The following is a 27,035-nucleotide window of genomic DNA, read 5'->3' as shown; positions in this document are numbered from 1 at the left end:
AAGAAATATCTCCAGCAACGGGGGTAAGCACTTGGGAAATGTCCTTAGCAATGGGGGTAAGCAGTGGGGAAAATGTCCCTAGCAACCGGGTGTATTCAGTCGAGTGTATTTGTCTCTCAACGGGGGTAAACAGTGAAGGAAATGTTCCTAGCAACGGGAGGAAAGTAGTAGGGAAAATGTCTATAGCAATGGGGTAAGCAGTGGGGGAAAAATCCCTAAGAACTGGTGTAAGCAGTGTCCAAAATGTCCCTACTAAAGGGGGTAAGCAGTAGGGGTAATGTCCCTAGCAATGCTGGTAAGCAGTGGGGAAAATGTCCCTAGCAACGGTGGTAAGAACTGGGGAAATGTACCTAGTAACGGAAAGAAGTGGGGTAAAGGTCCCTAGGAACGGGGGGTAAGCTCTTGGGGAAATGTCCTTAGCAACTGGGGTAAACAGTGGGGGAAATGTCCCTAGCAATGGGTGGTAAGCAGTGGGGGAAATTTCCCTAGCAACGGGGGTAACCACTGGGGGAAATGTCCCTAGCAATGGGAGGGAAGCAATTGGGGAAATGTCCCTAGCGACGGGGGTAAGGAGTGTCGGAAATGTCCCTAGCAACGAGGGTAAGCAGTGGGGAAACTTTCCCTAGCAACGGTGGTAAATAGTGGAGGAAATGTCCCTAGCAACAAGGAATAAACACAGTGAAAATGTCCCGAGCAACGGGTGGTAAGAAGTGGAGGAAATGTCCCCAGCTATGGTGGTAAGCACTGGGGGAAATGTCCCTAACAATGGGGTAAGCAGTGTCCGAAATGTTCCTAGCAACGGGGGAAAGCAGTGGGGAAAATGTCCTTCGCAACGGGGTAAGCAGTGGGGTTAATTTCCCTAGCAACGGGGTAAGAAGTGTGGGAAATGTTCCTAGGAATGTGGGGTAAGCAGTGTAGGAAATGCCTCTAGAAACTGAGGTAAGCAGTGGGGGAAATTTCTTTAGCAATGGTGGTAAACAGTGTAGAAAATGCCCCTAGCAACGGTGGTAAGAACTAGAGGAAATGTACCTAGTAACGTGGAAAGAAGTGGGGTAAAGTTCCCAAGCAACAGGGGTAAGCTCTTAGAGAAATGTCCTTAGCAACTGTGGTGAACAGTGGGGGAAATGTCCCTAGCAACGGGTGATAAGCACTGGGGGAAATGTCCCTAGCAATGGGGTAAGCTCTGGGGGAAATGTCCCTAGCAACTGGGGTAAGCAGTGTCGGATATGTCCCAAGCAAATGAGGTAAGCAGTGTCCGAAATGTCCCTAGAAGCGGGGGTAAGCAGTGGGGTTAATTTTCTAGCAACGGGGTAAACAGGTTGGGAAATGTCTCTAGAAACAGTGGTGGTAAGCAGGGGGAAAGGTCCCTAGCAACGTGTGGTAAGCAGTGGGGGAAATGTCCCTAGCAATGGGGTAAGAAGTGTGGGAACTGTTCGAAGTAATGGGGTAAGCAGAATCGGAAATGTCCCTAGCAGGGGGGTAAGGAGTGTAGGAAATGTCTCTAGTAACCGGGGCAAGCAGTGCAAGAAATGTCCCAAGCAACGGGGGTAAGCACTTGGGAAATGTCCTTAGCAACAGGGGTAAGCACTTGGGAAATGTCCCTAGCAACAGGGGTTATCAGTGGGGAAAATGTCCCTAGCAACCGGGTGTATTCAGTGGGGGAATGTGCCTCTCAACGGGGGTAAACAGTGAAAAAAATGTCCCTAACAACGGAGGAAAGTAGAAGGGAAAATGTCCCTAGCAATGGGGTAAGCAGTGGGGGAAAAATCCCTAAGAACTGGTGTAAACAGTGTCCAAAATGTCCCCAGCAACTGGGGTAAGCAGTAGGGGAAATGTCCCTAGCACTTGTGGTAAACAGTATATGAAATGCCCTTAGCAACGGGTGGTAAGAAATGGGGGAAAAGTCCCTAGCAACAGTGGTAATAACTGGGGGAAATGTACCAAGTAACGGGGGAAAGAGGTGGGGTAAAGGACCCTAGCAACGGGGGTAAACTCTTAGGGAAACAGTCTCAGCAACTGGGGTAAACAGTGGGGGAAATGTCCCTAGCAACAGGTGGTAAGAAGTGTGGGAAATGTCCCTAGGAACAGTGGAAAGAAGTGGGCTAAAAGTCCCTAGCAACGGGTGGTAAGGAGTTGGGGAAATGTCCCTAGCAACGGGTGGTAAGCAGTTGGGGAAATGTCCCTAGCAACGGGTGGTAAGCAGTTGGGGAAATGTCCCTAGCAACGGGTGGTAAGCAGTTGGGGAAATGTCCCTAGCAACGGTGGTAACCACTGGGGGAAAAGTCCCTAGTAACGGGGGTAATTACTGGGGGAATGTCCCTAGCAACGAGGGTAAGCAGTGTCGGACATGTCTCTAGCAACGGGGGTAAGCAGTGTCGGACATGTCCCTAGCAACGGGGGTAAGCAGTGGCGGAACTTTCCATAGCAATGGTGGTAAACAGTGGAGGAAATATACCTAGCAATGCGGAATAAACACAGGGGAAATGTCCCTAGCAACAAGGGTAAGCAGTGGGGGAATTTCCCTAGTAATGGGGTAAGAAGTGGGGGAAATGTCCCTAGTAATGGGGTAAGAAGTGTGGGAAATATTCCTAGGAAAGTGTGTAATCAGAATCGGCAATGTCCCTAGCAGGGGAGTAAGGAGTGTAGGAAATGTCTCTAGTAACTGGGGTAAGCTGTGCCAGAAATGTCCCCAGCAACGGGGGTAAGCACTTGGGAAATGTCTTTAGCAACGGGGGTAAGCAGTGGGGAAAATGTCCCTAGTAACCGGGTGTATTGAGTCGGGGAATGTGCCTTTCAACGGGGGTAAACAGTGAAGTTAGTGCCCCTAGCAACGGGGGAAAATTAGTATGGCAAATGCCCCTATCAATGGGGTAAGTAGTGGGGGAAAAATCCCTATGAACTGGTGTAAGCAGTGTCCAAAATGTCCCTAGCAACGGGGGTAAGCAGTAGGAGAAATGTCCCTAGGAATGGTGGTAAACAGTGCAGGAATTGTCCCTTGCATCGGGTGGTAAGAAGTGAGGGAAATGTCCCTAGCAAAGGTGGTAAGAACTGGGGAAATGTACCTAGAAACGGGGGAAAGAAGTGGGGTAAAGGTCCCTAGCAATGGGGGTAAGCTCTTAGGGAAATGTCCCAGGAACTGGGGTAAATAGTGGGGGAAATGTCCCTAGCAACGGTGTAAGGTAAGAACGGGGGGAAATGCCCCTAGCAACGGTGGTAAGAACTGGGGGAAATGTACCTAGTAACAGGGGAAAGAAGTAAGGTAAAAGACCCTAGCAACGGGGGTAAGCTTTTGGGGAAATGTCTTTAGCAACTGGGGTAAACAGTGGGTGAAATGTCCCTAGCAACGGGTGGTAAGCAGTGGGGAAAAGTCCATAGTAACGGGGTAATCACTGGGGAAATGTCCCTAGCAATGGGATTGAAGCAGTGGGAAGAATGTCCTTAGCAACGGGGGTAAGCATTGGGGTAACTTTCCATCGCAACTGTGGTAAACAGTGGAGGAAATGTCCCTAGGAACAGGGAATAAACACAGGGGAAAATGTCCCTAGCTACGGTGGTAAGCACTGGGGAAAATGTCCCTAGCAATGGGGTAAGCACTAGGGGAAATGTCCCTAGCAACCGGGGTAAGCAGTGTCAGATATGTCCCTAGCAAATGGGGTAAGCAGTGGGGGAAATGTCCAATGGTTATCTAAAAAAATACAACAAATTAACATTTTCAAAGGGAGTCACTTTTTTCTGTCCATCGCCTTATATGTAATATTTATGTATGTATATGAATACATTGTTTGGAATAACATCGGAAAAGTTGTTTAAAGTCGACATTTGGTGGCCAGAGTAACATTGGCTGCATTTTAGTAGATTAGTATTTGGTAAAATAGTCACATTACATTTTGAGAAAAAGAGAGGACGCCATTACATTTGAAAATTGTTGAGAAAATCACTAAAATATTTTTAGTGTTTAATTGATTATTCAATTCACATATAGAAGTAAGTGTATTTTAGGGACTATTTCCAAATATGGAAAGAGGTGAGTGGGGGCCACCGTGTTTGATTCACTAGATATTGAGTTTTCTCAGCAAAGAGAAAAGATAAAAGGTCTTTATTTTATATTCTAGCTTTTTAATATTGGTAATTTGAATTCCTAATTCATACAAGACTACAGACTTTGTATTTTGATATCACAAACATCTAACTTGAACCAGTGCTGTTTTCAACATACCACATAAAACACAAAAATTGAACTTTAATGTTTAATTTTAATTAAGAAATTAAATAATATTTAATATGAAAATCTGAATTATAATGTACAGTTTGATACTAAACTTAAGGAGATAAATTCATAAAATAGTAGTTCAATAAAATTTTGAATGTTGGTCAACAAAAACAATGACATGGCCTTTGACCCATGACCCATTTCAAAACAGTTAACATGAAATTCAGTTTGCACACAAGACTAGTTAATGCCTGAATCACTCTGAATTGGTAGCATTACAGACAAATTTTTAGAAAAATATTCTATAACTAAGTTTGATTTTCTGTGTACACCATATTTGTAATGTTTACTAATAACTTACATAATTTTATGAAGATGCCCAAAGTATATTTGCAATTATTACATGCATAAAATTACACATTAACAGTTCAATCTAACTGCCCAACTCCACAAGCACAAGATTAAAAGAATTTCTTTTAACAAGGCATTTTCATTTTTTGCAAATCAGGATTTGAAAAAACAAAATCATTAACTCGTTATACAACATTTATATTTTCTAATTTACTACATAACTTACTTCTCAGGAATTCTTTTCTTCCTGTAAAGAGGATATTTTACCACTTGAGCAAGATCTTTAAGAAGTATAATTATAACTTCACTCTCTGCAGGTGGTAAGTCAGGAGGGATATTACTCTCCAACAGATTCACTTTTTTTGTTTCATGATGTTCCTCAGTTTTTGCAGCGTTAAGCACCTGCAGAATATAAAAGAAATACACAATATAATCGTAAGCTGTTTATCTTTAAAACACACATGGATAACATGAACTTTTAACTGAAACTGTTGTAAAAGTTTTGATAAATTGAAAGAGAAATGTAATGATAATAAGATCAAAGCACCAGCCATTTTGCATTATGGCTGGTGGGAAAAGTTATATCAAAACTATGAAAGATGAATATATTTGAATTACACATTAGTTATAAAAATCATTTAAAGATATTCATTTTAATGTAACTGTGGAAAAAATTAATTTTCGCAAAACTCAAGTTATTACAATGCAATATTTGTTGCTGTTGCTGTAACTTAACTAAAGATGAGTAAGGATTTTCTTTATGAAAACTGATTCATAATACATAAATACTTGTGGTGGGACATTACAATTTAACTAACTCTCTTGATATAGGTTTGGTAATTCTGACTAACCATATAACCAATATGAAAGTATCCATACTCTAACTTTTAATGTGATATGTGTATCTTTATGAAATTTGGCAAGCTTTTAGAAAGCACTGCATGCTTAGTACACACACACACACACACATAAACAGAATATTTACTTAAGCTTGTAGTTATGATGACAATTCATTTGTGGGGATGTTCAACAGAAGGGTTTTGAGAGTAGTATCTACTTGAAAGTTGTTTGAATTATAAAGATGTAAAATTTGAATTAAATAGACCCAACATTTGAAGTTTTTAGATTTAGAATACTCACAATGTTAAAGTAGATGGGAACAAATAAACATAAAAAGAAACTGAAAAGTATAAAACCAAAAGCTACAACACAGAAACATAATAAATTAGACTACAAGAAATATATCACCAAATGAAGCTGAAGTACAATTCAGAACAAGAAAATTTGCAGATTTGAGGAAAAGAAAATTAGTGCAAATAAAAAGACAGGCTCTAAAGAACACACATTCATGAAATCATTTAATTTAATCAAAGGAGTGATTTTGTTAGGAGTAATGTTATGTTAAACCTGTGAAGCCAACAATGGTAGTGACATAAAATAAGTTAGAGGAAGATATATCAATAATGCAGTTGTATATTCTTGGGGGAACAACTCAGACATATGTTATAAAAGGACATACTTCAATCTTGTTATCTCATTATATATATAATTAAATAATTTCAAAACTGTACACACCTCTTGATTTGTAAACTGGGTGATTTTAAAGTGCTACAGAAATAACTGGGGATTGCGTACAAAAAAACATACACTAGAGAAAATAAGAGACTTTCGACTGGATGAATGAATATAAATAAAGGTTCTTAATGGATAAAAAGAGACTGTACTTAATTATTCTACTTTTCTTGTTCTGTGCTGTATATGTAGTCAAAATTATTCAGAATTTCAGAAACCCTGTAAAAAAGTTAATAAAGGATACTAGGTAGGAAATACAAAACTCCCAAGAGAGATTCCATCTGAAGAACAATAAAAATACTAAATGATGTAAAGAACAAGATGCAGAGTCCATGAGACCTTACACAGATAGCCAAATGTTAAATATGTTATATAACCTGAAATCCAATTAAGGTGGTCAGAAACACCTTGATAAACAAGACATATGAGATGCACAAACAAATTCAATGGAATGAATAAAGCAAGACCTGTGGAACATGAGCCATTGCAAAATATAAAAACTAATGTTGATCTCCTTGGAAATATTACATTTTTCACACCAGAAACAGACAGCCTTATTGGTGAGTTAAAAAAACAACAAAAAGAAAAAGGCATAAAAAAAAAAAGAAGAATTGAGGTCAGTCAGGCTAGGTAACATAATATAAGAAAAACAGCTGTGACTATCTCAGCCCAAATCTCTGGTAGAAAGACTCTATTAAGGTGTCAGTACAGAACCTTTCTAAAAGAAATAAGAAGTATGAAAAAAATTTGAAAAATGTCAAATCATCTTAATCTTGAAGTTAGTAACAAAATACAACATATCTTCAGAGGAAGAATGGAAACAAGATGCACAAGGTTCAAACAAAGACAGGCAAATTAATACCAGGCTTACATCCGATGATGACATCTTGGTACCAAAGAAAGATGTATGAAAAACACATAAAACAGCAAGAAAAAACAGTAAATACAAAGACATTAAGACTGCAACTGAAACAAAACAAACCACAATCATGAAAATGGTATATGAAACATGAAAAAAATAAAGATGCAGACAAGTTTGAAAAAAATAAGACTTCAAATTCTGTATATAACAGCTAGCCATTACAGAAGGTTTATCAAAAGTAATGGAACAGGATTTCTTTGGGACAGGCAAGAAGAATGAAAATCATTAAGGAGCAAGTCAGCATGAGGCAATAAGATTTGGACAGTGGAATTAACTGATCTTATCTTACCCATTACTTGAGAATGAAGATAAAATAGGCAGGTTCAGAGAAACAAGTTTTTTTCCAAGAAAGACTCACAGTACCCACTGCTACAGAAGATGGACTTAGAACTTTAAACCAGTAAAGTATCAAAAATGTGCAATGTTGCCCCTAAGGCACAGAACATGGGATGACCTAAATACCTGTTTAGACTAGCATGATGTGATAACAGCCAAAACAATAGAAAATCTGTAGCAAACAAAGGCAATGAGATCAAGTTAAACTATACTTTTTGAAATATATCAAAACAAAGTTTTTGTGAATACTATAACATCTCACTCAGTTCAATTAAAAAAAAAACACATGAAATCCTGATATTCAATTGAAACAGAATAAATCTTTGGAAGAGTGATTTTAAAATGAGATATCAAAAAAGATTGCTGATCCTAAAGCTAACAGTTTATATTTATAATATGTGTGTGTGTGAGTGTGCACCCATAGAAATCAATGAATAATTATGCACAAAGCCTCAACAGAAGAGCTTAATACTTTTAGTACTTCTCTCCACTTTCTGTGAATTTTCAGCAAATATTTCTTTTGAGCAAACACTGGACACTTAGTGTGTTCTATGATCTTAATAATACATAATGTTTGAATGAGGTCATTATGAAAAAAAACAATGCAGAAACGTAAACAATTCAAATTAGAGCCACGATGATGAGTGAATATAGGCAATTGGAAGGAGACAATGAATAAAGGAGAGGATGGAACCAACACAGAAGGGAGGAACTGAAAACTAAATATTTCACCCACAGAAGATAAACTAAATGAAGCAAAATCATGATGTGGAGGAAATGTCTGAAAACCAGGACTGGTCATCCATCACAAGGAAGAGTATCTGTAGAGTGAGAAACTGCCCATCAGAAACAGGAAAAACCAAAGCTGAATCAAATAAGATAGGATGATGTTTGGCCAACAATTTTCCAACTTTGTGGGAATAATAAAAGGATGAAAGTACAACTTCATGGTGGGGATGAGGAATTGTCTCAAGGATTTTTACACAGGTGAGAGGGAGAGTACAAGTTTAGCAAAATCTCTGAGAAAGTCCTGAGGAACTGAACAGGCATAGAAAAGGCGATTCATCAGAAAAAAGAGTTGGAGAACAAAGTTCCTACAAAACTGGAGCCAATGGGTTGCTTCAGAAACAACTCATCTCAAGGACCTGAAATGGCTAACCCTCAAAGAAGACAAACCATACAGTAACAAAAGAACAAAGAACAGTAGATGAAGGGACCAACAAGGCCATATGTAATGAAAAAAACCTGTTGTGGTCCTCTGGTCCAAAAGGTAATTTACTAAAGGTAGAACAGATGAAGAGCAGCATCAATACAAACTGCGTCATTTAAAAAATACCCAAAAAAAGCACTAAAAAGGAAAGAAAAGTAATATAATGCTTTACGAATGTAAAAAAGGCAATAGTACAGCAGAAACTACATGAAACATGCAAGATGCTTATGGTGGAGTCTCTCAATGAAATAAAATGTTGAAGATGGTTTCAAAAGTTCAGTTTGTCCTGTTGAGTTTAATGATAACTCGCTGCAGGCTGCACTTGATAAAGACTGTGCTGTAACAGTTGAAGAACTAGCACGGAAGTTTAATTCAACCCATTCAACAGTTTACTATCATCTGCAACAGCTTGGAAAGATGTCAAAGCTTAAAAAATGGGTCCCCCATGATTTGACAAAAGCCAACCTCAGAACAAGAGTGGACATTTGCACTTATCTGCAATCTCATGAATGTAACTCACCTTTTTTGGAAAGGTTAGTGCCTGGAGATGAAAAATGATTATTTTATAAGAATGTTAAGCACTGCAGAAAATGGCTCAGTACAGGTAAATTGGTTAAAGTGCAGCCCAAAATGGGCCTACACCATAGGAAAGTCTTGTTAAGCATTTGGTGGGATATTGTTGGTGGGATCCATCCACTTTGAGTTGCTGCCACTCAATGTAATGATTACATCAGACTTCTGTTGTCAACAGTTAGAGCACTTGAATGTTACACTGAATATTGCTGTAATCAGTCGTAAAGGTGTTGTGTTATACCAGGATAATACATGGCCCCATACAACAAGGATCACATCTGCAAAGATTGAAGAGCTAGACTGAAAAGAAACTTCCACATCCTACTTATTCTCCAGACCTTGTCCCATCCGATTATCATGTATTCCAAAGTTTGCAGAACTATCTTGTTGGAAAAGAGCTTGAAACACATAACTGAAGATGAAACACACAATGCTCTGTACAGTAAACAATATAATACATCACTTTTTTGGCTTTCCATTGATTATAATAATTTGGTATAAAATATCAGCAGGAGAGAGCTACTGGAAATTTGTAAAAGAGAGAATGCAGTAGGTGTGCATGGGAACTATGTCTGGTTTTGTATCTTGTGGCTCCATATGCAAATAAGATTAAAGGCTATAAAAAATAGACTTTACCTTAGTAATATCTGGATTATAATGAGAAATATATGTGCAACTTTGTACTTCTCAAGAGTTGTAGCAACTAATTAACAAAGAGGGAATACTTGGAGAATAATGTCACAATTTTCATACCAGGGAAAATTAAGGCTTTTGTAAATATTTTGTTATATAAACAAGAACTTAATATTTACAAGATATTAAAATTTGATTCACTGACTATGTTTTCATGCCAAGATTATTTGTATATAATGTTAATAAAGTAGTTTAATTAAATTGTGAATGTAAGTCTAAAAGGTCATGTACTTTTACCTACCTGAAGGAAGAGGGTTAAAAGAAAAATTTAAGATAATTTAAATAAAAGTTCTAACCGATCAATTAAACATTTTTTGTTGTTTCTGAAAATCAAAAATATCATGTAAAACACGAATCATAAAAAATGAGTTAGTGTTCAAGAGTCAGAGCTCATGAGGATTACTGTGCATCTTGCCTTCCTATTAGTGGATGGCTATAGTCTAATGGTAATTAAATCACATACCAGCATACTACTCACTGACACACAGTGAAGTGAGAGCTTTATTCTAGACTTATAGCATGTGTAGGAATTTACACAACAGTGTGAAAAAGGGTAAGAGTTCTTTGTTATGCAGAAAGACAAATTTATGAATATAACACCAACTCCATAAGTATATAAACACTTTTCTGGACACTGGTATTGTTGAAAAGATTCAGAACCCAAAGGAGATAGAGGAAAAGAGGTTATCTACAAAGTTATAGAATGTCTATACAAAATGACACAGATTAACAAAAGACTGAAAACATAAAAGATGAAACTTAGAATCATAAACAAACTCTTCCAGCTAAGTGTTGGTGAAATTCAGTGTAAACCACGTACTGAGCAAAAACCTGCTAATCAACCACATAATTAAGGCAATCAATGCTATGTGGAAGATTAGTTAACAGTTTGTGTGTGTGAAGACAGAGAGGTAAAGACAGACCATAAAGAGAGAGCTAAAAGCTATAAATCATTCCAAAACAACAAAATCAAAGATGAATGAATCAAGGACAGGTAAATTTTAAAACTCCCATCATGGAACCAAAACTTTGACAAAGGAACTATCATGAGATTCTTACAAGTTCTATCATTGAAAGAAAAAATTCAGATAACAAGTGAGATAAGAAAGATATAAAACAGTCTTCAATCTCCAGAAATTTCTCCCACCAAAGATGTTCAGAAATTTTTTGTCACATTTGTTAAGAATTTGAATTGAAACTCATAAAGGCTTTCAGGTCTATGTGATTGAACTTACAACTTTTAACTTGCTTCTGGTGAAACATGATTTCTAAAATATAATCACTTTAAATGCAAGATTTTCTTTGTAACCATACTGTATTGCTTCAATACTCAAGGAACTTACTTCTGCTATGATCTTGGAGTAATCATCGTTACGGAAGAAAATATGAACATTCTTTTTCACAATATCTCCCCAGGATTCTATTGGAGCTTGTTTTCCTTCAATTTGTGATTGATCATTCATTTTATTTTTTCCCTCACAGCTCGCATTTTCCATTTCTGAACATAGGATCTAATTTCCATCAATTCTGGAGTTTTGTGAAAAATAAAACTGATGAAAAGTTACACTTCCCTAACCTAATCAAGTTCACACTGTAACAGTTCTTGTAAAGTAGTTTGTTAATAAAAACAGTATTTCAAACACTAGTGTGTTAGCCAGCTTGAAGAATCATATTACTTGGAAAAGGACCTCACCAGCAATGGTTATAGTAGACGTAGTCTGGTCGAGATTCACCATTCACACCAACAGAACACCACTGCTCTACTTTCCACTGAGTAAAACTGGTTACACTCAGGAGGAAGTCTCTGATCCATGACCCCAGCAACTAAAAACTAGCAAATGGCAAGAACTCCCATACCCTACTAAATAAAAGGGGAGTAAAAACGCACTGGGGAGGTTGGAGGAACAAAACACCTTAAGACAATGCAATAATTTAGCATGCAACCTTACTTTTAAAAGGCTTCCAGTCCTGGTTTATTAAACTAAAACCAGAAAAATGGGCAGTTATTCCAACACTAGTTTGCTCATGACAGTCCATGAATTTGAATTGAATTGGGTTTTGTTTAACAAATAAGATACCATGAGAACAACCTCTAGTGGTCTTTTGGAACATCCCATCTCAACAGTGAGCATTACAGACTTGATTGGCTGCAGGATGCAAATTTATATTTTAGTATACCTTGTTGGGCATCCACATGCCACTGAGTAGGTTACTGAGGTGTAGAATAGAGCACCTATAAAGGTAAGAGAAAAAAGATAAATGATTTGAGGGTTGCAAGTCTTTTAGACTTACCCTGTCCCACCAGGATATATCAATTTAAACAGGTTTATCACACACTCCACTTTAAACTCTGAAATTCAAGGAGTAGATGTATTATTTGAGAGTTGGAAAATACTTACACCTGGCAGGGGTAGGTTAAATCATGAAGTTGTGACATGTCAGGTAAAGCATAACTGCTCCTTGGCATAACTGAGAAGTAAACTTTCCAGCATGAGTTACAAAATCTGTGAATGGAGTGAATTAAATATTTGCTCCCAGATCTTTCAGCCAGATCTGTAAAGTACAGCAAAAGCAACCAGGAAAATACCCAAAACATTTTTCTGATATATGTTTCCATTTCACTACAAGTAAGATATCTAACAGCCTCAACTGAGAATGACTCCTCCCACTCTGATTATTGTACAACACCAGATACCAGATATGGGATGGGAGAGACCTGATTTGGCTCTATGCCAAATATAATAATCCTAGAATTCACAAGTTAGCTTGTCAATAGGAAAAAAAAATTATGAAAATAAACTAGAAAACACATAACATTCAAAGTATCTCTGAATGATCATAATACTAGGAAACCCAACAGCAGCTCTTTGTAGAAAAAAGTTATAACATTATCTTAACAAGACACTTAGATACAGTACAAAGACAGAAGACACACTGACAAAGTTGGAAAGTGTCACAAGATCGATATTGCTAAGAGCAATTGAGTGGAATACAAAAGACTAGAGCAAGTGATAAAAAATCAGACCAATGTTTAGACAAGCAAAGAAACCCTAGCAGTCATGGAACAGTTGCAAGTCGCAGAGGAGGTAAGTTTTGTAATATTTTTTGAACATTCTTCCATCTTTCAATAGAAAGATAGTCATTAAAACAGCACATACTATTATTTCAATTTAAATGTTTAAAGCATTACACAAGTATAAACACAATGTTATAATATGTATTATTTCATCGACATCAGTACTACTCTCATGAAAAAGGTGTGTTCATTTGTATAAGGTCTAATTTGAACCATTTGCATTTGGCATGTTTATGAGGATACATGCGTAAATTACAGAGAAACCTACATTTTCATAAAAGCAATTTTTTAATATTTTGAGACAAACATTTTAAATACAGCTTTGCTTTACAACATAATGCACACAAACTTACTTAATCTCTGTTTAATTCCCAGTTTTTACAACTTTCTCAAACATCACCAAATTTCCAAGACCATACCTTCTTAATCCCTTAAGGAAGACTTTCTTTTCACTATAAGAAAATTAAAATTTCAAATTATTTTGAGAAAAATCTAAGTGTCAATTTAGATGAAACCACTAATATCTGTGCTTTTCTAAAAATATTAAAACAGAAACTCATTCTTAACATTCTTCTCTAATAAACTGAACTAAAAGAATAAACTTGGAAAATATTAAAAACATATATTAACAGCAAAAAGTATGAAATGTATATATACAAAATGTAAAAAACTTCAACATTAAAAGTAATAAAGTTTTATTTTAAACTTATTATATGCAAACAGTCCTTGAAAATATTGCTTTACAGATTTTACCTTTTGGAATAATTTGGCTGATACCGTTGCAAGTACTATTAACTTGTTGCAAAATCTGGTTATATAAATACAAAAGAGAAAAGTGATGCTTTAGATTTTAATTTAATGCTTTATATGCTTGAGTGGACTTTATTACCATGTTTGTTTGTCTTCTTATGTTCTTGTAAAATAATATAATGAATACTGCAAATATTTTATATGTAAAATATAAATAATAACTAAGCTCATTACAAATATACTGAAAATTAAAAGTTTCCTACACTGAAAATGCATTTTTAATGGATACTTATCTCTTTCACATAATAGCTTTTCTCGACTTGCATTGAGCTCTATGTGCACAGTTTTTGTTCTCCACTAGCCTTGATGTTTCCACCTATCTTTACATGTGATAGAGCTTTACCGTAACATGCAAAAACCCACCACCAACAGGATTATCACAAACCCTCTTTGTACAGATGACTCTATTCTTTAGTCGCTCTGATCTGGCTATCCAAGGAGTGTTAAAGTAAAATTTTAGGCTCATCTCATTTGTCAGCCGGACACGTATTTTTGGTATTTGATTCACTTGTCATGTGCGTATGAACTACTGAGAAAGACATAGCTCGTTTCCAATGTTGAGTAAAAATCATTTGCAAAAATGACTGATTTGACAACATTCACAATGACCAAGTTCAGCTTATGGGCAAGTCAATGTACATATAAAGCCTATAGCATGATCTCTTTTATTCTTTACTAAACACAACTACACTTGTCACTCATTGCACTGACATCAACATGCACTGAGTTGTCAAATTTCGTATATCAATTACACTTTATACTAGCTCCGCCTGGACATGTGCATTTGAACTTTCTGCTGTCATGAAACCAGTAAATCCTTAATGGATTACTCATTCGAAGAAATATCTAATAACAACTAAAAATTGCTCCCTTCTAGACAAATCTTTGAATTCATCTACCAAAATGGAGAATAGCTTTGCATTTGCTACTTTTTCCTTGTTTCATCTAAAATGATATCTGATATAATTTCAAGTAACGCATTTTGTAATGTGTGATGATTATACTTCGCATTAGCTTGTTCTTCTGCCAGCTTGGATCGCAGCATTTCTGAATATTTTTTTTGCAATAGATCCGATACTGTTATGAGATTGACTTCATTAACCTCATAATTTGTCTCTCAATGTCTCCTTTGTGCAGTGTTTCGGACCACTGTTAGTCTGACCGTATCCGCTACAGTTTTGATGTATTAACGATTTGTACTCATCGTTTCTTTATGCTGTTTATGTATTAGATGTGATACTGTATTTTTCGCCGTTTTACTTTTTTGTATGCAGCATATCTGCCTTTACAGTCAACGTGTCACTCTGATTTATTGTGGTTAAGTTTTAGGTTATTCTTATATGAATCACCTGTACACTTTTCCAGCTCTTAAAGCTGTCTTATACGAAGGCACTCTCTTCACTTGTTTGTCGAAAATGTGTCGTTATCAGATCTCTAAAATTGAGATGGAAAAACAGCTGACAGTCTAACACTGCATTTTGGTTGGATGTGTACTTCATCTGATCTAAGTGGCTGTTCATAGTTCAAATATATTAAAGGAGCATCATTGAAGCATATGAGAAAATTAACTAGATTTTAATGTTTGCAGACCATTAAATTTTTAATAATATTTATTACGACATACACATCAAGAGAAATATATCTGAAGCAGTTTGACAAAACAGAACACCTGTTTTGCGTGTGAATAAAGGTCGGTCAGACTCTGCACATACATATTTCCGTATACATTAATTTCTCATGTAAAGTCCTGTCAAAATATTTCAATATCAAATCCTTGTCGTCTCGCACATCAGACACAAGTATACTCTACAAATTGAGCTGAAGGTTTAATCAGCTAAAATCTACTTATAAGGTTTTTTTTATATATTTTGAACTACCTTTTCTTTTCTACCAAAATCACTGGTCATCATTAACAGTTGAATCCAACATTAACTTTCTCTAGAACTTTAATAACTTCAGTTTGACCAAGCTGTGTATTGAGAATTTCGACTGGTTTGCTGAGATTCATCACTCGCTGGGACAGCAGTAAGTCTACAGATTTACAACGTTAAAAAGAAGGGTTCGATTCCCCTCGATGGACAGAGCAAATAGCTTTGCTATACGAAAAACACAAACACACACTGCCAAGATTTTATTACAAGACAAAGAGATCGAACGATTAACGAGAGACATCAGACAAACATATCACTACTAAATTTGGCTTTATAGCTGAGAAAGATTTGTAATAAATTTTCAACTAACAAAATATATCGACGATGTAATAATCGGCTGGTTTCAACATAGCATTCTGGAGACATTTTACTGTATACCATCTCTTGTAAGCCCAGAATGCCACCAACTTTCACTTATGATTTTTTAATTAAATGATTAATTGAACTGCTGATCAGCAAGATTGTTTATTTTTTGAATTTTGCCCAAAGCTACTTGGACTACTATATTGCCATAGAATAGTAGGATTAACCGGCATATTATAACGTCCCCACGGCTAAAAAAAAGAATATGTTTGGCGTGACGCGGTTTCGAACCCGCGACCCTCAGATTAACTTTTAAGGAAGACTGAATATTGTTGTGCCGTTGGATTCTTAGAAGAACAAGGACCACAAAAACGACGCCAGGTACAACTCTGTAACCTACACCTAGATCCTCGTCATGTATGGGTGGGTGGTGATGACAAGCTGCCTTTTCTGTAGTCTTACACTGCTAAATTAGGGACGACTAGTGCAGATAGTTCTAGTGTAGTTTTGCGCGAAATTCAAAACAAAACTTCTAGGCTCGGCATGGCCAGCTGGTTAAGCCAGTCGACTCGTAATCTGAGGGTTGTGGGTTCAAATTCCCGTCACACAAAACATGCTCACCTTTTCAGTCATGGGGCGTTCTAAAGTGACGGTCAATCCCACTATTCGTTGGTAAAATAGTAGCCCAAGCGTTGGCGGTGGATGAGGTTAACTAGCTGCCTTCCCTTTTGTCTTACATTGCTAAATTAGGGACAGCTAGCGCAGATAGCCCTCTTGTAGCTTTGCGCGAAATTCAAAACAAAAAAAAACCTCTTAAAAGTATGCGAGACCAAACGTGGCACACGTGCTCAGGTACATCGCGAGAAACATTGTTGAATCTCCATACTTTCTTCTGCCCCCCTTTTTTTTTGACAAATCCAGAGTCTAATACAAATGTTAAAAATTCACAGTTTTCTTTAATATGAACGTAATCTTATCCGACTAACTGTGTTGTCTGGAAGACGTATAAGCACTTCTATTGCTCACTCTTCTACAGAACGGTACATTCGACACTCTGACTCACCCACGCGACGACCGTATAGACCTGATAGCATTGCTACCGCCCGTGGATTGGAGGACTTTCGGAAAGGGCTTCTTGCCCTTCGAACTTTATTGTAAGCATCATGAACGTGGTAAATGCCAGAATGGCAACATTCTGAATTAATCTGGATAATTCTCGTTTTAAAAATATTTCTTTATTGTTTTATTTTCAGCAATCACAGTTTTTGATCAGCGTATCTTTAACCATGTCGAACAACGTGACACCATTTAACTTTATCGGGAAACTTTGATTATACAAGCATGTACTCACATTCGTGCGTTCGCCATTGAGAAAATGAAAACTATAGCCTTGCTAGATATCTCGTGCGTCCAAGCACACGAATTTCTTCGCCTTTTGCTGAAAAATGGTTGAAGAATTTGTAAACGTGGTGACAAATTACGTGTTTCAATTGCTAAGATATTGAAAAGCAAATGAGCGAAATTCCTCAAATAATAGCGACTGTCGACAATACCAGAAATATTTTCCGTAGCAATTACTCAGTTCTCAGTGTAGATGATAATTTACTTATTGCCGAAACTTAATCGTTGATGCACGAAATTTTAAAACTGCAGAATTAGAAAGTTCAAAATGAATTCATGAAATGTCCATTAAGATTTAGTAAAGAAATGAACATAGCTATAAACATTTTTCGAAATCAAGTTTAGTGGCGGGGTACATGGAAGTAGGCACCTCCGAGGTTCAATCTTTCCTTGCAAAAATGTATTAAGATTAGGAAGGCAGGAGAATGCATAATATTTAATAAATAACTCCCAGGGCTCTAAGGCGAGCTCTGGATCCAAGCAGCAACAGGTGCGCTTCAGGCGCACATTTCGTCGCTTCGTTAGGTTAAATAAATCTTGCCCCTCCCCAATATTAAATTGCCTCTTATATCACTGAAGTCTAAAGTTTTAAAACTAGAAACTGGATTGTGCATTATTTATTTGTGATCGATTTCTTCTCCCAAAACTTTTCAAAAAATAAAATAAAAATATGTAGTACTTCTACATCTAAAGTGCTTTGGAATTTTATTTTTGGTTTGTTTTTATTTTAAATAAACAGACGAACTATCATTTAAACATCAAGGTGATGTAAAACAATAAACAGAACTATTTTCAATCCTGTAAAATATCCAAAAGGGTATTCACCAATAAAATTAGTCACTGTAAATATATTATTCTGACTCTGGCCTGGAGTGGCCTAATAGTTAGCATATGAGGCTGTAAATACGAAGATTTATGGCTCCCATCGGTTGCGGACAGCGAAGAATATACCAAAAGTTGACGGTTATTGTTGTTGACTATCAGGTTAAAATTAACCCTTAGTGTAGATTTGCGAAAAAAAAAAACTCTATAAACTATCTCAATTCGTATGTTTGATAAGTTTACAGTTACGAACGTACTTGAAAAGGGGCCCGGCATGGCCAGGTGGTTATGCACTCAACTTGAAATCTGAGGGTCGCGAGTTTGAATCCCCACCACACCAAACATTCTCGCCCTTTCAGCTGTGGGGACGTTATAACGTGATGATCAATCTAGATAGCCCTCATTCACAAATTCATAACAAAAGAACTCTATGAAGATGTTATTTGAAAAATCGTTTTTTTACAATAAAACTAGAATTACCCTCCCTCCCACACAGATAGCCCTCGTGTAGCTTTGCGCGAAATTCAAAACAAACCATCCCTCCTCATCCCTAGTGGTACAGCAGAAAGCCTGTCGTCTTGCGATCCTGAAAGAAATGTTTTCCGTACCTATGATGGACGGAGCACAGATAGTCCACTGCACAGTTTTACGCTTGGCAACAAACAAACAGTTTTTTGTTTGTTTTTTTGAAGGAGGCGTATTTTTCTCACTAAATTTTAGTGCATATCTTTATGTATTAAAATCTGAAATATTATCGAAGAAAATACAACGCTAGAAACTGGGTTTCGATACCAGGGGTGATCAGAGCACAGAAAGCCCTTTGTATAGCTTTGTGTTTATCTTCAAACTTCATACAAACAAATAAGTTTGTTACTCAGAAAATGGAAAAAAGAATCTTAAACAAAAATAGAGTTAAACGTACTACTCTTATGAGTTTGATACAAAAAGTTATACGTTGGAGACAAAAGTGTCTAATGGTGTGGTTTTGCTGACAGTTTGTAAAGTCTTTATTTAAAAAAAAAACATCTTTAACGACAACTAAGTATTTCAGATAGTCACTTTTCTTTTTCAATTTACCTTATTCCCACTCAGATTTGGAAAAGGCTACTCGGGTATTTTGTATTAGACAGGATTTTTTATACTTGAGTAGTTCACACTGATGTGTGGTATAGGACTGCATGGTACCGTTTCGTTCACGCTATAATTATTTGTTTGTTCCTTAATTTCGCGCAAAGCTACACCAGGGCTATTTGCGTTAGCCATTCCTAATTTAGCAGTATAAGATTAGAGGGAAGGCAGCTAGTCTTCACCACCTTACGCATACTCTTGGGCTACTCTTTTACCATTGGAATAGTGGAATTGATCATCACATTATAACGCTCTCATGACTGAAAGGTCGAGCGTGTTTGGTGTGACGGAGATTCGAGCCCATGACCCTGAGAGCAAACCTAAAGGGACGAACATGTTTGGGGATAGGGATTCTAACCCGTGACCTGTGGATTGCTAGCAGAAGCATAGTCGGAAGAGAGGCAGTCCTCTGAAAAGTGTAGGAATATTGATCACATATTATTTTTCAGCTTTTATGTATAATAAACTCGTTTTGTATAATTTAATAAAAATAAATTCATTTGATTTATTTTAATGACCATTTTATTAAACATTTAGATCAGTCTCAACTTTTCAATTTATTGACCTCCTTTACCTTTTCTTATCCCCTTTCAAATGTTAAACATGGCTGCTCTACTGATTGCAAGTAAAGAGCCCTAACCATCAAACCCCAATTTCAGATGGATACTCTCTTTGTTTCAAAAAACGAGTAGCTTTCTTAAAGTGAACTGGACTTTCCTGACATGGCACAGTGATTATGACACAATCTTCGGCTCTCTGGATCAAAATACGTCACCGAATATGTTCCACCTTTCAGCGGTGAGGGCGATATAATGTTACAGTCAATCCTACTATTCGTTTGTAAAAAGTGGGTCAAGAACTGGCTGTGTTTGGTGTTGACTGGCCGCCTTCCCTTTTGTCCATCACCTCTAAATTAGGAATAGCTAGCCAGAGAGTGTCTTTAGTAGTTTTGGACGAAACTCAATTAACAAACAAACAAAATAAATGAACATCTTTAATTACGGCGCATTAAATGCAACTTGACTACAGAATGAGATCAAACACAAACCAGTAGATAACAAATAACCTCGGACGAAATAAAGACTTCTACTTTTAGCTGCTACACTATTTTATCTGATTATGAGAATGCTCTACAGTAGGACTTGTACTACAATTAATTTATTTGGCCGTTTGAACTTGTTTTAAATTATGATCTTCCAATCCTTGTTATTAGTTTGATCATCGAAGTAAACTTCAACTTTAAACGAATAAGAGTTGTAAAAATATTTTTAAATGTAAAATGATGTAGGGAAAACAGTGCCAAGAAGAATCCAAACAGCAATACAAAGTTGATAGAGCTACACACAGGCATCCCTACATAGCTTTCAATATTAGTTTAATATTACCCTGTAAAAGTGCACGAGTACAAAATCGCTACTAGGTCGGTCGAATTGATCGGACGTGATCAAGATATTATGATAAACAAACTGTATATCAACAATTAGGAATATATAACTGTAGTAATATTAAAGTATGCATTGTATAGTGTCATCTAAGTACAATCTTTATGTGTTTGTTTAAAGTTAAGCACAAAGATATCTGTACTCTGCTCTCCATAGATATCAAAACCCGGTTTTCGTGTTGAAAGTCCGCAGACATAGCGTTCTGATACGGCAGGACAGAGATAAATTATGTATAGCTGTATCATTTCTACATTATTTTTTGCGTTACTTTTGTTACTGCCATCCCTACGTTATTTTACATTTGTTTTTATCACTTGTTTTGAGACATTTTCCCACTGACTGAAAGTCAGTGTAGTCTTTAAAAACGTGGAATAAAATTAATATCATGCCTACTGATTTTGTTACTCCTTCACTTAATACATAGTATAGGGATTAGCTCCCTAAAAACGCCATGGCCAAGCGCGTAAGGTGTGCGACTCGTAATTCGCGGGTTCGCGCCCGCGTCGCACTAAATATGCTCGCCCTCTCAGCCGTGAAGGTGTATAATGTGACGGTCAATCCCACTATTCGTTGGTAAAAGAGTAGCCCAAGAGTTGGCGGTGGGTGGTGATGACTAGCTGCCTTCCCTCTAGTCTTACACTGCTAAATTAGGGACGACTAGCACAGATAGCCCTCGAGTAGCTTTGTGCGAAATTCCAAAACAAACAAACAAACCCTAAAAACGCAACAATTGCATAGTGTTCGAAGCATTGAGCATGTTGCAGTCATCTGATGTTCATTTGTTATTGACTGGTAATTCCTGTTTCACCCTGCACTTAAGTTTTGAAGTAACACTAGATTTCCGTAAGAAAACTAATTTCAAGGCGTAATGAAAATATTTTTTACACTAGAATTAGCCGGGATAGCGAAGCGTGTTTAGGTCTTCGACTCGTAATCCGAGGGTCGCGGGTTCGGATCCCGGTCGCACCAAACATGCTCGCCCTTTCAGCCGTGGGGACGATATAATGTCTCGGTCAATCCCAATATTCTTTGGTAAAGGAGTAGCCACTGGGTGGTGATGACTAGCCGCCTTCTACGTGTGTAGAGAGAGGGTGAGATAATCTTGATTTGGGGCCGACTGATTCACCCACCATGGAGTCTTACAAGCTGACATGCTACACTGTCATATTTAAAAAATACAGCAACATTGGGATATAATGATCTCTACACGCAAACTCAAATTCTAGACATAACGTCCTCAACATCCATTAAAGACAATTGACATTGACACTCAGTAGACCAACCAACTGATTTTTAGGAAGTCACTTCATAACTTTCCGTCTGAACGAATTAAAGTTTTAAGTGGTGTGTTGCAGTGACCCAGTTATCATTCTACTATCAGGACCCTTTTAAGCTATATGTAACTAATAATTAACTCTAAATAATTTGCTTACTACGCTATTTGAGCTGTACAGGTAATAATTATGTGAAGAGTTAATAAAATTAAAATATTAGATATTTTAGATATTTTTTCTAATGACACTGATATAAGTGTGAGTGTTACCTTTAGAACAGTACAATACGTATGGCCTCAGTCGATGTTTTGTTGTCCCAAACCCACTGCTTAGATGGAATCACCAAACAAAAACGCTAGAAGGCTTGAGGAGATTGTCCTTACAAATGCACCCAAATTCAAATCATTTAACAAAAGTTTGTGACAGCTTCTTTAGTCGTGAATAGGGAAGTGGTATCAATATATAGCATGTTCAGTGAAGTAAGTACTACACATTTCAGCCAGTGATGTTACATAGTATCCTGACAAGTACAACATAATCTTGTTCATCGTCTCAGCTTTCAAAGACAAGACCTGTTGGACAGAGTTTCATAATCCAGACAAACTGAGATCCCAGACATGCAGAAAATGTGAGGGAATAAGAAATAGGAGGAAAATCACTCTCAATCATGTCTCGACCAGCTAGATGTCCAGACAAAAACATTTTAAGAGGCTGTATATACCAATATGAAACTGGAAAGTTCAAGCAGCAACCTGGGAATTTAGCTGATTTATGTGGTATAACAGTTTGAAGTAACAATTAACAAAGATACATTAATGGACTTATGTTATCGTAAGAACAAAATGTACTGATAGGTTTAAAACAAATATAAAATTACTACATTATAGAACGTATCTACTTTTTATTTGTATTTATTGTAAGAGTGACAAGCTGGACATTTAAATGCAACTATTCATTCTTTTTACTCATCAGTGTGAATCACCTGCACATTTCCAAATTATTTCCACTGTTGTATGTCCCACAAGCAGTATAACAGTATACATAGTTATAAAATTTATTATTATCACTTCATGGATAGGTTTTAGCACATTTTTCTCAACATCATTAATATGGAATCTGCAATTCAAATGCAAAAGGAAAAAACGTTCTCACTACACAAAACTACTTTAAAACATGAATTGCAATATATTTCTTAATATCTCTCTTTTTTTCTTTGTTACAATCCACAGCCAAGAATTGACAAATCGTGAGATATATTTCAAATATGTATGATGTCTTTTTGGCTTCTGCTGGCTTTCATTGAGTCTCAGTTGCCAGCTTGTTAGCATAACGAAGAAAATTGTAAAGAAGTTTATGCCAAAGTCCAGGGCTAGTTAGATAAGCCGGATGGTTTCCTCTGGGGATCTCAACTCCTTGACTTATGGCTAACAAGCATAACAGAGCGGAATTTTTCCCACGATCATACTCTCCAAACACCACCAACGTAGGAGTCTAAAATATGATAAAAACTATTGGTAATTTTCTAGAAGACTAACAAAGAACACTAGATGTGTGTATAGAGAGAGGGGGAGATAATCTTGATTTCCAGAAGACTAACAATAAACACTAGACGTGTGTGTATATAGAGAGGGGAGATAATCTTGATTTCCAGAAGACTAACAATAAACACTAGACGTGTGTGTAGAGAGAGGGGGAGATAATCTTGATTTCCAGAAGACTAATAATAAACACTAGACGTGTTTGTAGAGAGAGGGGGAGATAATCTTGATTTCCAGAAGACTAACAATAAACACTAGACGTGTGTGCAAAGAGAGGGGGAGATAATCTTAATTTCCAGAAGACTAACAATAAACACTAGACAAGTGTGTAGAGAGAGGGGGAGATAATCTTGATTTCCATATCTTCTTTTACATGTTTATTAGATGCTACATTCGACTTTCAGATAGACATGGTTTACATGAAGAAGAAATAGTAACATTTTGATGACAGATCTAAAAGTTTATTATTTTTATTTATTACTCGCTACAAAATATATTAAATAATTAGATACCCTCCTCTCATGGCTAAGCTGGAAGTCTCACAACTTGAAAAAATAAAATTCGGGTTTTGATACTTGCGAGGAATGATACTTTGAACACAATAACATACAAAAAATATTAAAATATATAGGAGAATAGCTTTACTTTATCACAACTGACAAAACTGAAATATTCAATGTTTTACCAGGTACGGAACAGCAAAAGCTCCACTCATACTAGAACTGACCACCACAGGACGTATCAAGTTCAAGGCTTTAACTACATCGTTAATGAACTCGCCGGGGTCAGAGATGCGTGCCCTCTCGCTGTTACCGAAACCTCTTACAAAAATATTCAAACATAAATGTGAGGTAAATAATATACATACAAACAAAGATCGCGCTGCGTAGACTGCAGGTTAAAGGGTACCAGGATTAAACTTTTGCATAACACATTTATGTCGAAAATAAGAAATACAATTGTAGATTTACACAATTGATAGATTGAAAAACGTTCAATTCCTAAGAAAGAACATGCTAATTAATTACATACTTAACATGATAGCATATTTCACTACACAAGAGATACACGACTGTGTTTGAAACTCTATTCACAACTGGTCAGGGTCCAAAATGGCCAGGTGGTTGTGGCGCTTGACTCGCATCTGAAGGTCGCCAGTTTAAATCCCCGTCACACCTATCATGCTCGCCCATTCAGCCGTAAATCCAATATTTATTGGTAAAGGAGTAGACCAAGAGATGGCGGTGGGTGATGTTAACTATCTACATTTCCTCTAGTCTTACACTGCTAAATTAGGGACGGCTAGCGTAGATAGCCCTCGTGTAGCATTGTGTGAAATTTAAAAAACAAACAAAGAATTTAATTTATGATAAAGGTCTTGCCTACCTATCTCTTCATTCAGTGACGAACTGACACCTATATCAAAATATTGTAATCTTAAGCTGGCAATGAACTGGAGTCTATATCAAAATATTGTAATGTTAAGTTAGCAATAAACTGGAGTCTATATCAAAATATTGTAATGTTAAGTTAGTAATGAACTGACACCTACCTCTAAATGTTGTAATGTCAAGTTAGTAATGAACTGAAAGCCCACCAGGTACATCCATTGCCACAGTCTGGTAGCCCATTGAAGCCAGCACTTGTATTGTGCCCAGGTCCAGCCAGGTTTTGGAAGAAAACGCTGCTCCGTTCAGTAGAAGGATGGAGATGTGGAAATTGGAAGTGTCCTTAGGTAAAGCTTCACGGTAGAAAACTTTGACATTCTGGTTACAGTTATGAAAAAAACATGATTACAAAAAATAAAACAATAACGGAATATAAATCACAAACACGTTTTGTTTTTTTTTTTCAGAAAATCGTAACAAAACGTCAAATTGATACGATTACCAACAACTGTTTTGTTTTAAATATAAATATTATATATAAATTACACACTATGTATATATTATATAGGTGGTTTATAATTTCTAACAATATTTTAGTGGTTCTAACAAATGTGAAACTTGAGGCAAAATGTTACTTCTAAAACATTTTAGGTTCATTTTCAAGTAAAGTTGAAATTTCTAAGCAACAAAAGAAATTCATATTTTACGAAATGTATTACACGTACCTATCCACGCAGTAATGAATGATGAGTCGACATAATATATTCATACACAAAATACAATAATCACTTAGACGATCAGGTTTAATTCAGTTTTCAATTCACACAATAAAAAATAAATGAATGTTATATTTCAAATTATTTTATTAAAGAGTTTATTGGTTTGAAGTGAAGACCAAAGGTTTGTGACGTTGTGAGTCCGCAGAGGTACCGCTGTGTCACCGAGTCATAAAACAGAACAAAATGTAAAGATCTATAATTTATTTTGACTTGACAATGAGCGTATGTTACCGAGCACAAGCTATAACATCATATAGTATCAGGATCTACATCCACTTACCACAGATATTGCATTTGCGGAAACATCATCTACATTCCATCTACCAGAAAAATTCCGTTTGGGGCAACAGCATCTACATTCCATTTACTGGAAACATTTCATTAGGAACAACAGGCTATACAACCACTTACTTCAAATATTTAATATGGAACAACAGAATCTACATCTACTTACTACTTGGTGGATTTGGAATATGAATATAATATAATTCTTCCTAATAATTCAAACATGTTGTAAAGTTATAAATAAATATAGAAGTTGATGGTTATTCAGATTTAAGATAAAACCATTGTAATATATTGTGTGTGTATTGGTACTCTTGTTTTTAAAACAAGTCCAAATGGTTACCTCTCGATGTGGATTCCTTTACATGACGAGAGGAACTTGTAGGACCTTGAAGGGAAGAAGAGGATTCTATTGGTTGAGAGGCGTCGGAGGCACTGAAACACACCACTTTGGTTGTAAAGTCCTGTAGCTGGGTGAACTTGTGATGCTTTCCCCTAAAGTCAGTCATGTGATCCTGTTGGGCAGAGGTAAACTGAGTACTGGTGTGGAACGTTCTCAACAGGTATTATGGGCAGTAAGTCTGATGCTAATGTTTGGGTATAACACTCACAAAACTATGGCATAGCGACACTGTCCTAGTTGGGTAGTGTCCATGGAGGGTGGGGTCAATGGGTAATGAATCATTCTGTATTCCTTGTGGATAATTAAAATAATGAACATCAAAATAAAATAAAATTCATGAGTAAACGATCAATTATAAGGACAAATGGCTCCTTTCATTCAGAAGTAACCAAAGAGGCTGATTAGCTCTTCTGAGTTTGTCAAAAGCTACAATATGAGGAGACCTCAGTTGAAATACCTTAAACACAAGATAGCACAGTCCTAATGAAATCAAAGTCCATTGGTGAGCGCTCTAATCACCAGGTCGTGATAAGTCTTAGTTGTAGATGAGTCTTAATCCAGTAACTAATATATCATTGGAAGTTACAA

At 36.6% G+C, this 27,035-nt stretch overlaps 1 long non-coding RNA gene across 1 annotated transcript in view; it reads right to left on the bottom strand.

Annotated features, from left to right (window-relative positions):
- Positions 1-26,556, bottom strand: part of LOC143222577 (uncharacterized) — a 42,956-nt gene extending 16,400 nt beyond the window's left edge. The window contains exons 1-4 of the long non-coding RNA XR_013012334.1: positions 26,388-26,556; positions 25,145-25,358; positions 13,297-13,395; positions 4,788-4,963 (exon numbers count right to left, since the gene is read on the bottom strand). This is a non-coding gene — a long non-coding RNA (uncharacterized LOC143222577). The remainder of the gene's footprint in view (positions 1-4,787; positions 4,964-13,296; positions 13,396-25,144; positions 25,359-26,387) is intronic.
- Between the last annotated feature and the right edge of the window lie 479 nt (positions 26,557-27,035).

Source organism: Tachypleus tridentatus, chromosome 8 (genome assembly GCF_004210375.1).
Source record: "Tachypleus tridentatus isolate NWPU-2018 chromosome 8, ASM421037v1, whole genome shotgun sequence".
Classification (NCBI taxonomy): domain Eukaryota; kingdom Metazoa; phylum Arthropoda; class Merostomata; order Xiphosura; family Limulidae; genus Tachypleus; species Tachypleus tridentatus.
The sequence above is the reverse complement of the archived record's forward strand: the minus strand, read 5'-3'. Positions and strand labels throughout refer to the sequence as shown.